Source organism: Lactuca saligna, chromosome 3 (assembly GCF_052625555.1).
Source record: "Lactuca saligna cultivar CGN05327 chromosome 3, ASM5262555v1, whole genome shotgun sequence".
In the NCBI taxonomy this organism is placed as follows: Eukaryota; Viridiplantae; Streptophyta; class Magnoliopsida; order Asterales; family Asteraceae; genus Lactuca; species Lactuca saligna.
This window is the reverse complement of record NC_136419.1, coordinates 67,845,100-67,857,772: the sequence shown is the minus strand read 5'-3', so window position 1 is coordinate 67,857,772 and position 12,673 is coordinate 67,845,100. Positions and strand designations below refer to the sequence as shown.

The window sequence follows — 12,673 nt, the reverse complement described above, 5'->3', positions numbered from 1 at the left end:
TTAACTTAAATAACCATAGGAGTGAATTGGTTGAACCTAAATAGAAACATCTTTATCAAATTTGGTGAATAGTTGTTGCTTTAATTAATAAGTTAATTTAGTTTGTCTAAGCTTCTAGTCTTGCAAAACTAGAGAAAAACCCTTTACTTTTATTATTTGTTTTAGTGAAAATTAGCTATTAGTTTAATTGCCGTTCCCTGAGTTCGATACCTTACGTATCAATCTATACCACTTAAAGACAGGTTCACTGCCTTTGTGTGCTCAAATTATTAATAAAAAGTAGGGATAAAACTAGTTGAATTTACACACATCAAGTTTTTGGCGCCGTTGCCGGGGAACGGTTCTAAATAATTAAGCTAATTCCTAATTTTTTCGATCCTTTTTGTGAGTTTACTTGCATAAAGTTCATTTATTGCAATTTAGTAACTGGTAATTAGGTTTTAGTATCTGTTTTAGTTAGGTTAAAACTTAGAATTTTTTTTGAAATATCACTGATACTCGCCGAGTGCACTCGCACCTACTCGGCGAGTAACAATTTAGTTAGCAAATTTTTTTTATTTGTTTACAATCTTTTTGTTCTTTTTACGCTTTTTATTTGATCAATTTCAGGACTTTCATGACCAGAGGAGCAAACACACCACTGGTACCCCCGTTCGAAGACCCCGAATCCGCATTGAAAAGAAACAAAGGGAAGGACGTGGAGAGTTCAAGCACACCAAAGAAATCACCATTGTCCAACTTGAAGACTGTTTTTGGGAAAAAGAAGAGCAGCAAATCAGGAGCTTCTAGTGCTTCCTTGATAATTGAGGAGCCAATTCAAGAAGATATTGGATACGAAACCGAGGAAGAAGAGGAGGCAACGTACGAACAAGAAACCGAATCGGAGGAAGAGTTAGCATTCACTATGGCTAACATTGATGAAATTCCCATGGGAGAATGGAAGAAGAGGATGCGCGACGACCATGGCCCTGGACTTGTGCAACCCGCAATTCCCGCAACTGCCACCTTCGAGCTAAAAGGTCATATCCTAGCTTCACTCAAGGAAATACCTTTCTATGGGAAGGATCATGAAGATGCCTACAAACATTTGGACGAAGTAAATGATGTTGCTGATTACTTCAACATTCCAAATGTAACCCGTGAAACTCAACTACTTCGGATGCTTCCGGTAACCTTCAAGGGTGCTGCTAAAGACTGGCTCAAATCACTTCCCCCCGGGTCAGTCACTACTTGGGCCAGAATGAAGGAAGAATTTATTGATCACTTTTCCCCACCATCCAAGATAGCCAAACTCAAGAAGGCCATTGCAAACTTTGAACAACAAGCTGGAGAGTCATTATATGAAGCATGGGAGAGGTACAAAAGTCTGCTACGAAATTGCCCACACCATGATCTAAACAGCCAGCAAGAAGTTTCCATCTTTTATGATGGAGTCAATGTCACGACCCGGCAGTTGCTAGACTCACAAGGGCCACTTACAAAGAAGCCACCCCCGGTGATCAAAGAATTGATTGAAGAATTCTCTAAACACTCTAGACAATACCACAACCCTAGGAATGATGTCACGAGGGGAGCCGCATACGCTGCTACTGAAGATCTATCCACGGTCATGGCCATGTTAAAAACCATGGATTGGAGAATGGACAAAATGGATCAAACTATCCATGCCATACGGGTGGGTTGCAAAAATTGCAATGGACCTCACCTCACTAGAGATTGCGATTTGGATGAGAACGGCAACAAAAAGGTACAAGTATGTTATTCGAGCGGTGACCGGTATGATGAGGACTGGCGCAAACAAAAGAAGGAGTGGCTGCCTTACGAAGAGTACAAGAAGGCCAAGGAGGAGAAGTACAGACAAAAAGGGAGAGGCTTTTACCAAAAGGAGGAGCCGGTGCAAGAGAAGAAGCCAAGCTTGGAGGAAATGCTAACTAAATTTGTGGCCGCTTCTGAGAAAAGACATAGTGACCACGATGTTGCTATCCAAGAAACAAGAACAATGCTCAGGAACCAGCAAGCATCCATCCACAACATAGAAACGCAAAGGTCATCGGGTGAGCTTCCTAGCAAAACCGAGAACAACCCACGAGGCGCACAAGTAATATTGTTACCACAAGAAGTGGGAAGATTATTACTCCCCTGGCCCCCATTCGAACTGAAGCAACCAAGGACTCACAGAAGGAAGGAACGGAAGAGCAAGTCGAAAACCAACACTCACAATCTGAGAGTCCTACTCGCCGAGTAGGACCGATGGACTCGGCGAGTACCTCTGCTAAAACAAATGAACAGCCACCCTTGAAACCATACCAGCCTCCAATGCCATACCCAGCCCGAGCCAAGAAAGAGAAGCAGGAAGAGGAATATCAGAAGTTTCTAGATCACATTAAAACTCTTCAAATCAATATTCCTTTCATTGAAGCCGTCATGCAAATGCCCAAGTATGCAAAGTTCCTTAAGGAACTCCTCACTAACAGAAGAAAGATGGAGGAAGTGTAGAAGGTAGTACTTAATGAGAATTGCTCCGCCGCAATGCTAAACAAATTACCAAAGAAGAAGGGTGATCCGGGGAGCTTAACTTTGCCTTGCCAATTTGGCAACTTGGCTGCAATTCATGCCTTAGCTGATTCTGGAGCAAGTGTGAACCTTATGCCATACTCGTTCTTTAAGAAGCTGGACCTCCCGGAGCCAAGGCCAATTCGGATGGCAATTCATTTGGCAAACAAGATTGTTACTTTCCCAAGAGGCATTTGTGAAGATTTGCTAGTGAAAGTAGACAAATTTGTCTTCCCGGCTGATTTCATCATTCTCGACATGGAGGCGGATCCGCAAGAGCCAATCATCCTTGGAAGACCCTTCCTCAACACCGCTAGCGCTATCGTAGACATGAGAGATTCTAAGCTCACATTGCGAGTTGGGGACGATTCAGTGACATTTGGGGTAGACCAAGCCATGAAGTACTCAAGGAGTAGTGACGACACGGCTTTCTCAATCGACATGCTTGACGAATTATTGGAAGAAGACATACCTAAAGATTCCAGCAAGTTTGCTGCTCTGGAAGAAGTATTTGATCCAGAAAAGGACTTATTAGAGATTGAAAGACTGTTGGAAGAAGCAGAGTATGAAGAAATAAAGAACCAAGCTGAAAGCCCTACTCGCCGAGTAGACCCGATCGACTCGCCGAGTACATCTGAAGAAAAGCCAGAATTCATGAATTCCGCCACCAACTCGCCGAGTACCAAACCTACACTCGGCGAGTCCGTCACTATGCACAACAAATTGGAGCTCAAAACACTACCTGACCATCTGGAATATGCCTTTCTGGAAGAAGGAAATCAGAAGCCGGTGATTATAGCCTCGGATCTATCCAAGACGGAAAAGGAGGAGCTTGTACGCATGTTGAAGAAAAGGAAAAGAGCCATCGCATGGAGCATCTCCGACATCAAGGGAATAAGCCCATCCTATTGCTCTCACAAAATCAATTTAGAAGAAGGAGCAAGGCCGGTGGTGCAACATCAAAGACGATTAAACCCGAACATGCAAGAAGTCGTTAAGAAGGAGGTGGTCAAGCTTTTGGATGCAGGAATCATCTACTCCATCTCCGATAGTCCATGGGTGAGTCCGGTCCAAGTGGTGCCCAAGAAGGGAGGAATGACGTTCATTACCAACGAAAAGAACGAGTTAATTCCAACGCGAACGGTAACCGGTTGGCGAGTGTGCATCGATTATCGAAAGCTAAACGATGCCGCAAAGACCATTTTCCCCTTCCTTTCATAGATCAAATGTTAGAGAGACTATCGGGCCATAGCTACTATTGCTTTTCAGATGGGTTTTCAGGGTATTTCCAAATACCCATAGACCCAATGGACCAAGAAAAGACCACCTTTACATGCCCCAGTGGGACTTTCGCCTATAAACGCATGCCATTTGGACTATGCAATGCACCTGCGACATTTCAAAGGTGCATGACCGCCATATTCCATGATATGGTGGAAAAATTCATGGAGGTCTTTATGGATGACTTTTCTGTATTCGGATCTTCTTTCAATGACTGCCTCACAAATCTTGACTTAATGCTTGCTAGATGTGAGAAAACCGACTTGGTCCTAAATTGGGAAAAGTGTCACTTCATGGTCAAGGAGGGTATAGTTTTGCGACATAAAGTCTCTAAAAAGGGAATTGAGGTGGATCGGTCAAAGATAGACACCATTGCCAAATTACCCCCACCAACTAATGTGAAGGGCATTAGAAGTTTTTTGGGACACGCAGGTTTTTACCGGCGTTTTATAAAAGATTTTTCCAAAATCACGAAACCTCTAACACAATTATTACTAAAAGATGCACCCTTTAATTTTACTAAAGAGTGTTTAGAGGCATTTGACTTTCTAAAGGAAAAATTAACTAATGCCCCGATCATTATAGCACCAAATTGGAACCTACTCTTCGAGATCATGTGTGATGCTAGTGACTATGCACTAGGAGCGATCCTTGGACAAAGGGTTGATAAGCACTTTCAACCCATCTATTATGAAAGCAAGACCTTAAATCCTGCCCAAGAGAATTATACTACTACTAAAAAAGAACTGTTAGCCGTAGTTTACGCTTTTGACAAGTTTCGCCCTTACTTGGTTTTATCTAAAACCACTGTTTTTACTGACCACTCGGCTATCAAGTATTTGTTTTCCAAACAGGATGCCAAGCCAAGACTAATACGATGGGTGCTGCTTCTTCAAGAATTCGATATAGAGATACGAGATAAGAAAGGAATGGAGAACGTAGCGGCCGATCATTTATCTAGGCTCGAGAACCCAAAATTGCAAGAAGATAAGGTTGGAGACGACTTTCCGGATGAATACATTATGGTGTCCGTGGGAGAGGAGCCATGGTTCGCAGACATAGCTAACTATTTAGCTACTAATTACGTCCCGAAGGATTATAGTAGTCAGCAAAAGAAGAAATTCTTTGCGGAGATCAAATATTACTTTTGGGACGATCCATACCTCTTTCGAAGCTGTGCGGATGGAATTATAAGAAGATGTGTGTTCGGGAAGGAGAGTCAAAGAATACTAGAACATTGCCATAGCGGGCCCACGGGAGGACATCATGGAGCACACTATACCGCAAAGAAGATCTTTGACATTGGGTTCTATTGGCCTACAATCTTCAAAGATGCAGCCCAATATGTCAAAGAATGCGATGCTTGTCAAAGGGTGGGAAACATTTCATCTCGTAATGAAATGCCACAACATAGCATTCAAGTGTGTAAGGTGTTCGATGTGTGGGGCATAGACTTTATGGGACCATTTCCCACATCCAAAGGAAACAGGTACATCCTAGTGGCGGTAGATTATGTTTCGAAATGGGCGGAGGCGCAGGCTTTACCTACAAATGACGGACGGGTAGTGGTACGATTCTTAAAAAAACTATTCTCCCGGTTTGGTGTTCCGAAGGCCCTAATTAGTGACCGGGGCACGCACTTTGCCAATGATCAATTGGAAAAGGTGCTCAAGAAATATGGGGTAACCCATAAGTTCTCCACGTCATACCACCCGCAAACGAGTGGACAAACGGAAGTGACCAATCGAGCCTTGAAGCGTATTTTAGAGAAGTCGGTGGGAAGCAACCGCAAGGAATGGTCGGATAAATTGGATGATGCGCTATGGGCATTTCGTACCGCCTTCAAAACACCTATTGGTACTACACCATATAGGTTAGTTTATGGAAAGCAATGCCATTTACCGGTTGAAATCGAGCATAAGGCATATTGGGCGTTAAAGAGGTGCAACTTTGACATGGAAGAATTGAAGACCAACCGTCTAATGCAAATGAATACCCTTGAAGAACTCTGAAATGAGGATTATTCTAGTTCGTGGCTCTATAAAGAAAAGACCAAGAGATGGCATGACAAAAGAATCAAAAGCAAAGACATCCATGAAGGCCAAAAAGTACTACTTTTCAATTCCCGATTAAAACTTTTCTCGGGCAAACTCAAATCAAGGTGGGATGGTCCCTTTTTGGTCAAGACGGTGTTTCCTCACGGGGCTATAGAATTGATCTCAAGAGATGGCACACCATTTAAAGTCAATGGTCATAGAGTGAAGAAATATGAATAAGGAGTCCCCCGCAATGAAGGATTGGAGGAGCTGCTACTGTGCGGAATCGCAAACACGTAGACGGGGCGGAGTCCAGCTAATGACTCCATCAAAAGAAGCGCTTCTCGGGAGGCAACCCGAGTTTCACGTTTGCATTTTCTTTCCTTTTCTTTATTTTGCATATTGTTTTTTTTTCATTCTTCTTCATTTATTCTACTTCTCTAAGTGCTTGAGGGCAAGCTATATTGTGAGTGTGGGGTGGAAAGGCTAAACAAAGGAATTCATATAGTAAAATTGGCAAATTTAGATATTTTTTTCAACCTGAGACATCTACTCGGCGAGTATATTGGCTATACTCGGCGAGTAAATGTTCACTTACAGCCAAAAGTCGATAACACGTGTGTCTACTCGGCGAGTAGATCCATTATACTCGGCGAGTAGCCGGTTCAAACCCAATAAATTAAAACCTGTAAAAATTATTATTATTCATCATTTCATCTCCACACTCGCCGAGCATATCCTCTCAGCCGCATCTCAAGGGTTCTTCAAGATTTCTTCAATTTTCTTCTTCTTTCTCTTCATTCAAGCAACAAGGTAACATTTTTACCCTTTAATTTTATGAAAGGTCCAATCTTTATCACATATCTCCCCATATTTGGTATGATTTCGGATTTGGGGAGTTTTTCCCAATTTTTAGGGCTTTGATTTACTCATGAATTAGAGGTTATTTGGAGTAATTTCTTCAAGATCTATGGTTAGATACACAATTACAACAAAAACCTATGAACAAATTGGACTATTACACAGATTACACAGATCCGATCTCGATCTGTCAGAATGTTCATACTACTCGGCGAGTATGTTCGTGTACTCGGCGAGTAGGTCCCAAAAAGATGAAAAAATTTCCCGTATTTAACTATGGGGTGTTGTTTGCTGCTGTGTTTTTGGTATGTTTATGCAGATAGCATGGCAAGGAGAGGACAGTCATCACGTGGAGGAGGCCATGGTGATATGCCATGGTTAGCCTTTCAACAAATCACCTCCAAATCCTCCAAAACTCGAGCCCTAAACAGGTTGGAAGCGCTGCGACAGAAAGAAATCCACCTGCCCACTGCAGTGGATTGGGGATGGATGGGCAATGTCGGCTTGGAAGAGGAACTTACTCCATATTTGGTGAAAGATTGTAACTTGGGTTATGCCAACATCACTTGTGATGGTTGGTTGCAATTGTTTAAAATCCAAGAGCCAGTCTACGCGGAGTTGTGTTGGGAATTCTTTGCTACCATTTCATTCCGAGGTGGTAGTCAGTATTACAATCCAAACACAATCTCGTTTTCTTTGGGAGGAGAGCTGCAACAATGCAGCATGGTTGAGTTCTCTTGGCGGTAAGGCATCTACGATCAAGACATGTCGATGACGGAATACTTTGAAGCCTTCTTGGAGAATACCCACAAAGAACTTCCCGAGGGGGTGGTGGCGTCGACATGGTGGAGTACAATTGCTAACCGGGTCTACATACCTTCCACTGCTCAAGAAGGTCATATCCGTTCTCCAATCCATCGACTCATTCATCGATTCGTTGCAAGCACGATCAACATGCGGAAGGATGGGGATAAAATGCCCACCCTTGATATCTTTTACTTGTGGAGTATTATCACTCCCGATGTCTTCTGCAACCTTCCATATTGTATTGCTAAATTTCTTGCGGAGGGAGCGGTTAAGGAGAAGATAAACTCGAAGATCAATGGGGGCATGTTCATTACTCGGCTTGCGAGATCATTTGGGATCTTGTAATTGCCACAAGCTCAAACGCTAACGATTATCCACCCTCCTCCGTTCAACACTGCACTTTATAGGAGGGTTCGGATAGTGGAAAATTTTGGTGATTCTTTTACTATCCCGAATGAGGATGAGCCGGCGGTCCCCGAGGAGCCGGGAAGGCGGGTTAGGCCGAGAAACGAGCGGGTACGAGAAGACCCACCGGTTATTCCGGTGGAGGATAACGAGGGATGGAACCAAGTGGAGTATCGACGCTACTTGGATGATATAGGGCGAGGGGTTAATTACATCAATCAATCCTTCGACTATCTTTTCCAACAAATGCATATAGCCCCGCGACCGGGACCCGGCTATCCTTACATTATGGATTGGGACGAAAGGATGCAAAGAAGGGGTGGAGAAGGAGGTAGTGGAGATGGAGGAGCCGGGATGGAAGAGGAAGAATGAAGATTTTATTTGCTTTTGTTTTGTTTGATTATGATGTTTGTTTTAAGACAATTGTGGACATGTTGAATTTGGCTATGTGGTTGGAATATTAGTGTTACTTTTAGTTTTCTTTTCAGGTATTGAAGCTAGGAAGAATGCTATTTAAGAATGGTCAAGAGAGGAATGAGAATCTTTATGAGTGCGTATGGAGTCTTGTTCCTAGGATTGAGTCCGTACGAATCGAGAGTTTATTGAAGTGTTACTGCTTAGGAAGTTTACTGGAGAGTACATTTATATTTACATGTCAACACTAGAGTAAAGAGAGACAGCGGTTCAAAAAAATTCTGGAACTATACGCTCTACTCGCCGAGTGCACTAATACTACTCGGCGAGTACATCTGCTTCTGCACGAACTACTTTGCCAACGAGTTCTACTCGCCGAGTTTGATCGCCTACTCGCCGAGTAGCCTGCTGCAGGAGGAGTTTCTGATTTGTTCTGGCTACTTTTTTTTTCTGCGCCATTCATACATTCTTTATGAATTACTACTGAGGATTGTGCAACAACCCTTTTTCATTGGAGTTTTCGAGCTATCCACCACACGAGACGTATGACACCCGTGCCATGGATGAGCTGTTCCCATGGTTAAAGTCACTAGAAGAAGGAGTTGAAGAAGAGAGTGTCAACCTAGCGACTGCTACCCCAGGGGAGTTTGTTCCAACTTTCTCTCTATTTGCATTTTTTTTAGTTGTTATAATATGCAATGAGGGCATTGCATAAAATAAGTGTGGGGTAGGGGGCTAGTCACATCTTAGAACACTTAGAATCTTAATTTAGGCTAATTTTTAAATTTGTTGCATACCAAAAATGCTCAGGTCTTAAATTAGAAAATGTTGGTAAAAATTAGGATTCCATATTAGAATTGTGTTAATAATTGCATGAGAACCCAAATGTTTAGTTGAGCCTATATACGTTCTAGTGCATTTGTGGCTTCCTTATTTCAGTGAAATCATGAGACAAAAACACGACCTTGCTCAGCCTGAGGGATGCAATATGTTTAGCAGCCTAAACCTGAAATGTATCCAGGAAAGTTTTTATCATTAGCCAATAAAGGTTGAGATTGAGCGCCCCTGCTTAAGCATGTAGGGATTTGAGTGAAAAAAAAATTGAGAAATACATGAAAAAAAGAAAGAAAAAAAAAAGAATTGCTAGAAAAGTTATAGGAATTTTGGAGCAAATGAAGTGAAGATCTGAAGATCAAAATTCCAAGAAAATCAAAAAGTTGAAGATACCAAAAGTCAATACAAGTTGGTGAATTCAAAGATATCCAAGATCAAATTATCAAGAAAGTGAAGAATTCAAAGAATTCCGTAGTGGTATCGAAAAGTTGTAATTCTAGATTATGTATGCTTGGGTTGCTCAATTAAAAATACCTTGAGGGTAAAGAGATTTTCTGAGGATGGATTCGGAGGGTTGCATAAAATGAGCATAGTTCGGGGTGAGTGGGCGTATGTTTATGAGGATTGTGAGTATTTGAAGTATGGGGGGTTTAAGGAATTTTAGACACAAATGCATGCGTTGCGGTCTTGGCATAATGGCTGGGTTGGATTGGAGTTATTAATGTGATTTTAATGTGTTTAAAATTTAGTTTTGCTTGGGGGCAAGCAAAAGTCAAGTGTGGGGTATTTTGATATGTGCATAATTAGTTAATTATTTTACATATATTCTTAGTTATTTTTGGTTAATTATGAGAATAATGTGGACAAAAGGTACTTAAAATGCTTTGAATTGTGTTTTCAGTCCAAAGGATATGCTTGGAGGCAAAAAGGAGAAAAGGAAAGCAAGTGAAGATTAAAGAGTGAAAGAAGGACCTACTCGGCGAGTACACGATGATATGCCAGAAGATAAATACGACTGCTAATTCAAGACGGATAAGTATGGACCTACTCGGCGAGTTGATTGTGCTACTCGCCGAGTACCCTCTATTTTGGGATATCTTTAAAAGACGAATCTTTATCCCATGGGACATTATTCCTGGCGATTTTTGAAGGATTAGCTGCGACTAAAAGGTTCAGAAGGCGCTAAGGAACCCTAAGCTTCAAGAGTTGGAAGAATTCAAGCAATTAGGTTAATTCTACCACTTAGACTTAGGAATTAAACATGTTTGCTTTCATAAACTTTGTTTTTGTGTTTGTTTCTACTGCAACTATGAGCTAAACTCATTTTTGTTTCTGTTTGGGGAATACCAAAGAACTCCTATGGTTTAATTATTAATTCTTGCTTAATTGTCTATTGGTGATTTATTAAATCAAGTTTGTTAAAGAACCTTATGTATTAATCACTACTATTTTCTGTTAATTGGAAGGCAATTAGGTTGCATGAACATCACTTAATTGTTAACCTCATATGTCTATGTGAATGCTAAAACGTATGCTTGGAAGTAATGAGTATGAAACTAAGATTAATAAGAAAATAGGAAGATTAATGTGTGAGCTTGTTTGAGAAACCATCAACAAGAGGTTAATTGAATTGATAACTTAATTAACCATTACAAATCTTATTTAATCCAAATAATTAATCTAGGGAATGAATTAGTTTAAACACTTGATCAACGCTTAAATTAGTTAATTGTCTAAGGGTTAGGAGTAATGAATATGAACCTAACTATTATCATTGGTAACCAATAGCAATTAATCTACCTTAACTTAAATAACCATAGGAGTGAATTGGTTGAACCTAAATAGAAATATCTTTATCAAATTTGGTGAATAGTTGTTGCTTTAATTAATTAGTTAATTTAGTTTGTCTAAGTTTCTAGTCTTGCAAAACTAGAGAAAAACCCTTTACTTTTATTATTTGTTTTAGTGAAAATTAGCTATTAGTTTAATTGTCGTTCCCTGAGTTCGATACCTTACTTATCAATCTATACCACTTAAAGACAGGTTCACTGCCTTTGTGTGCTCAAATTATTAATAAAAAGTAGGGATAAAACTAGTTGAATTTACACACATCACTATCAAAGCTCGAAAACAAATATCATGTATGGCATTTTGGGGTTACTTACTAGCTCCGGCTGATCGTACCTCCGCGTCCTCCTTTTACTTAATTTGAAAACCATTTTAAATTCTCTTTAAAAAAAAAAAAAAAAAAAAAAAGAAAAGAACTCTCCCTGATTTGAGACTGGATTCACACGAATGTTCCTCCAATTCACTCAAACCAAGGCTCTGATACCAACTTGTAACACTCTAAAAATTCAAGCCAATTTAAACTTCTCAAAAACAACCCATTCTTATAATGTTATTACAAAAAGGTTTTCAATACATTTACTATCAGAGTGTTCCCAGAACCATATTCATAAAACATAAACTCGAGGAGCGGTACGATCATGTCTTTGCCTTGCTACGGTCTCCTGAATAACCTGAAAAACATTAAACCACAATTGTAAGCCCAAAAGCTTAGTGAGATACCCCAAAATACCAACCACATATACCACACACATAACATGCAATATCATATCGAATCACAGAACAGCCATGCATATCGGGTCTGCTGTGTGACTGGTCCGCCGCACCGGCCAACAGTCCACCTGGTCCACCCTCCGCGCCTAGCCATATACATCGAGTCTGCAGGGTGGTTGGTCCGCCCGCACCGGGCCTTCAATCGACCTGGTCCACTCTCTGAGTCTACATTATGATTGATCCGCCCGCACCGGGCCTTCAGTCGGCTTGGTCCACTCTCCGAGCCTCGGCATGTCTGCTCCGCCCTTATAGGGCCTACATCCTATCCGGACCGCTCGCTGGGCCTTCGGAATAACCGGTCCGCCCTGGGTATGTTGGCCTACGGCACAAAGCAAGTCCCGCCTCAATCCAACCCCAGTCAAACAACCATGCGCACATAAACATACGATCATATAACAATTCATATTCAATCAAACCGATCTAGCAGATCACGTAACACAACATACACTAAGCAGGATACCAACCTAATCGGTAACTAGCATAGCATCATCCTATATACCAGGATACCGACCTTAACCAGGTCTCTAACGAATACCATCCTAACTACCAGGATGCAAACATAGTAAAACAGCAACATAACAACAATACCTGGATTACAATCCGATAAAGGGCCGGTCTTGATGCCTTAGACCCTGTTGATATAGTGAGGATAACTCACCTCGCAACTGCTGACTGAAATGGATAAGATCACGTTGCTGCAACCTACAACCCGAACTCCACCACTGTTAATACCCAAAAGACTGAATTCAATAAATACCAATAATTACCAAATTACCCCTGGAAGTCAACTGGTCAACCCTTGGTCAAAGTCAAAGTCAAAGTCAACCTCCTGACTGACTCTACTCGTCGAGTCAACCCAATGA

General features: G+C 41.3%; 1 non-coding gene across 1 annotated transcript; it reads right to left on the bottom strand.

Annotated features, from left to right (window-relative positions):
* Window positions 1–1,288: 1,288 nt before the first annotated feature.
* Window positions 1,289–1,395, bottom strand: LOC145038143 (small nucleolar RNA R71). Its single transcript, XR_013679208.1, has one exon. It is a non-coding gene; the product is annotated as a small nucleolar RNA R71 (small nucleolar RNA).
* Between the last annotated feature and the right edge of the window lie 11,278 nt (window positions 1,396–12,673).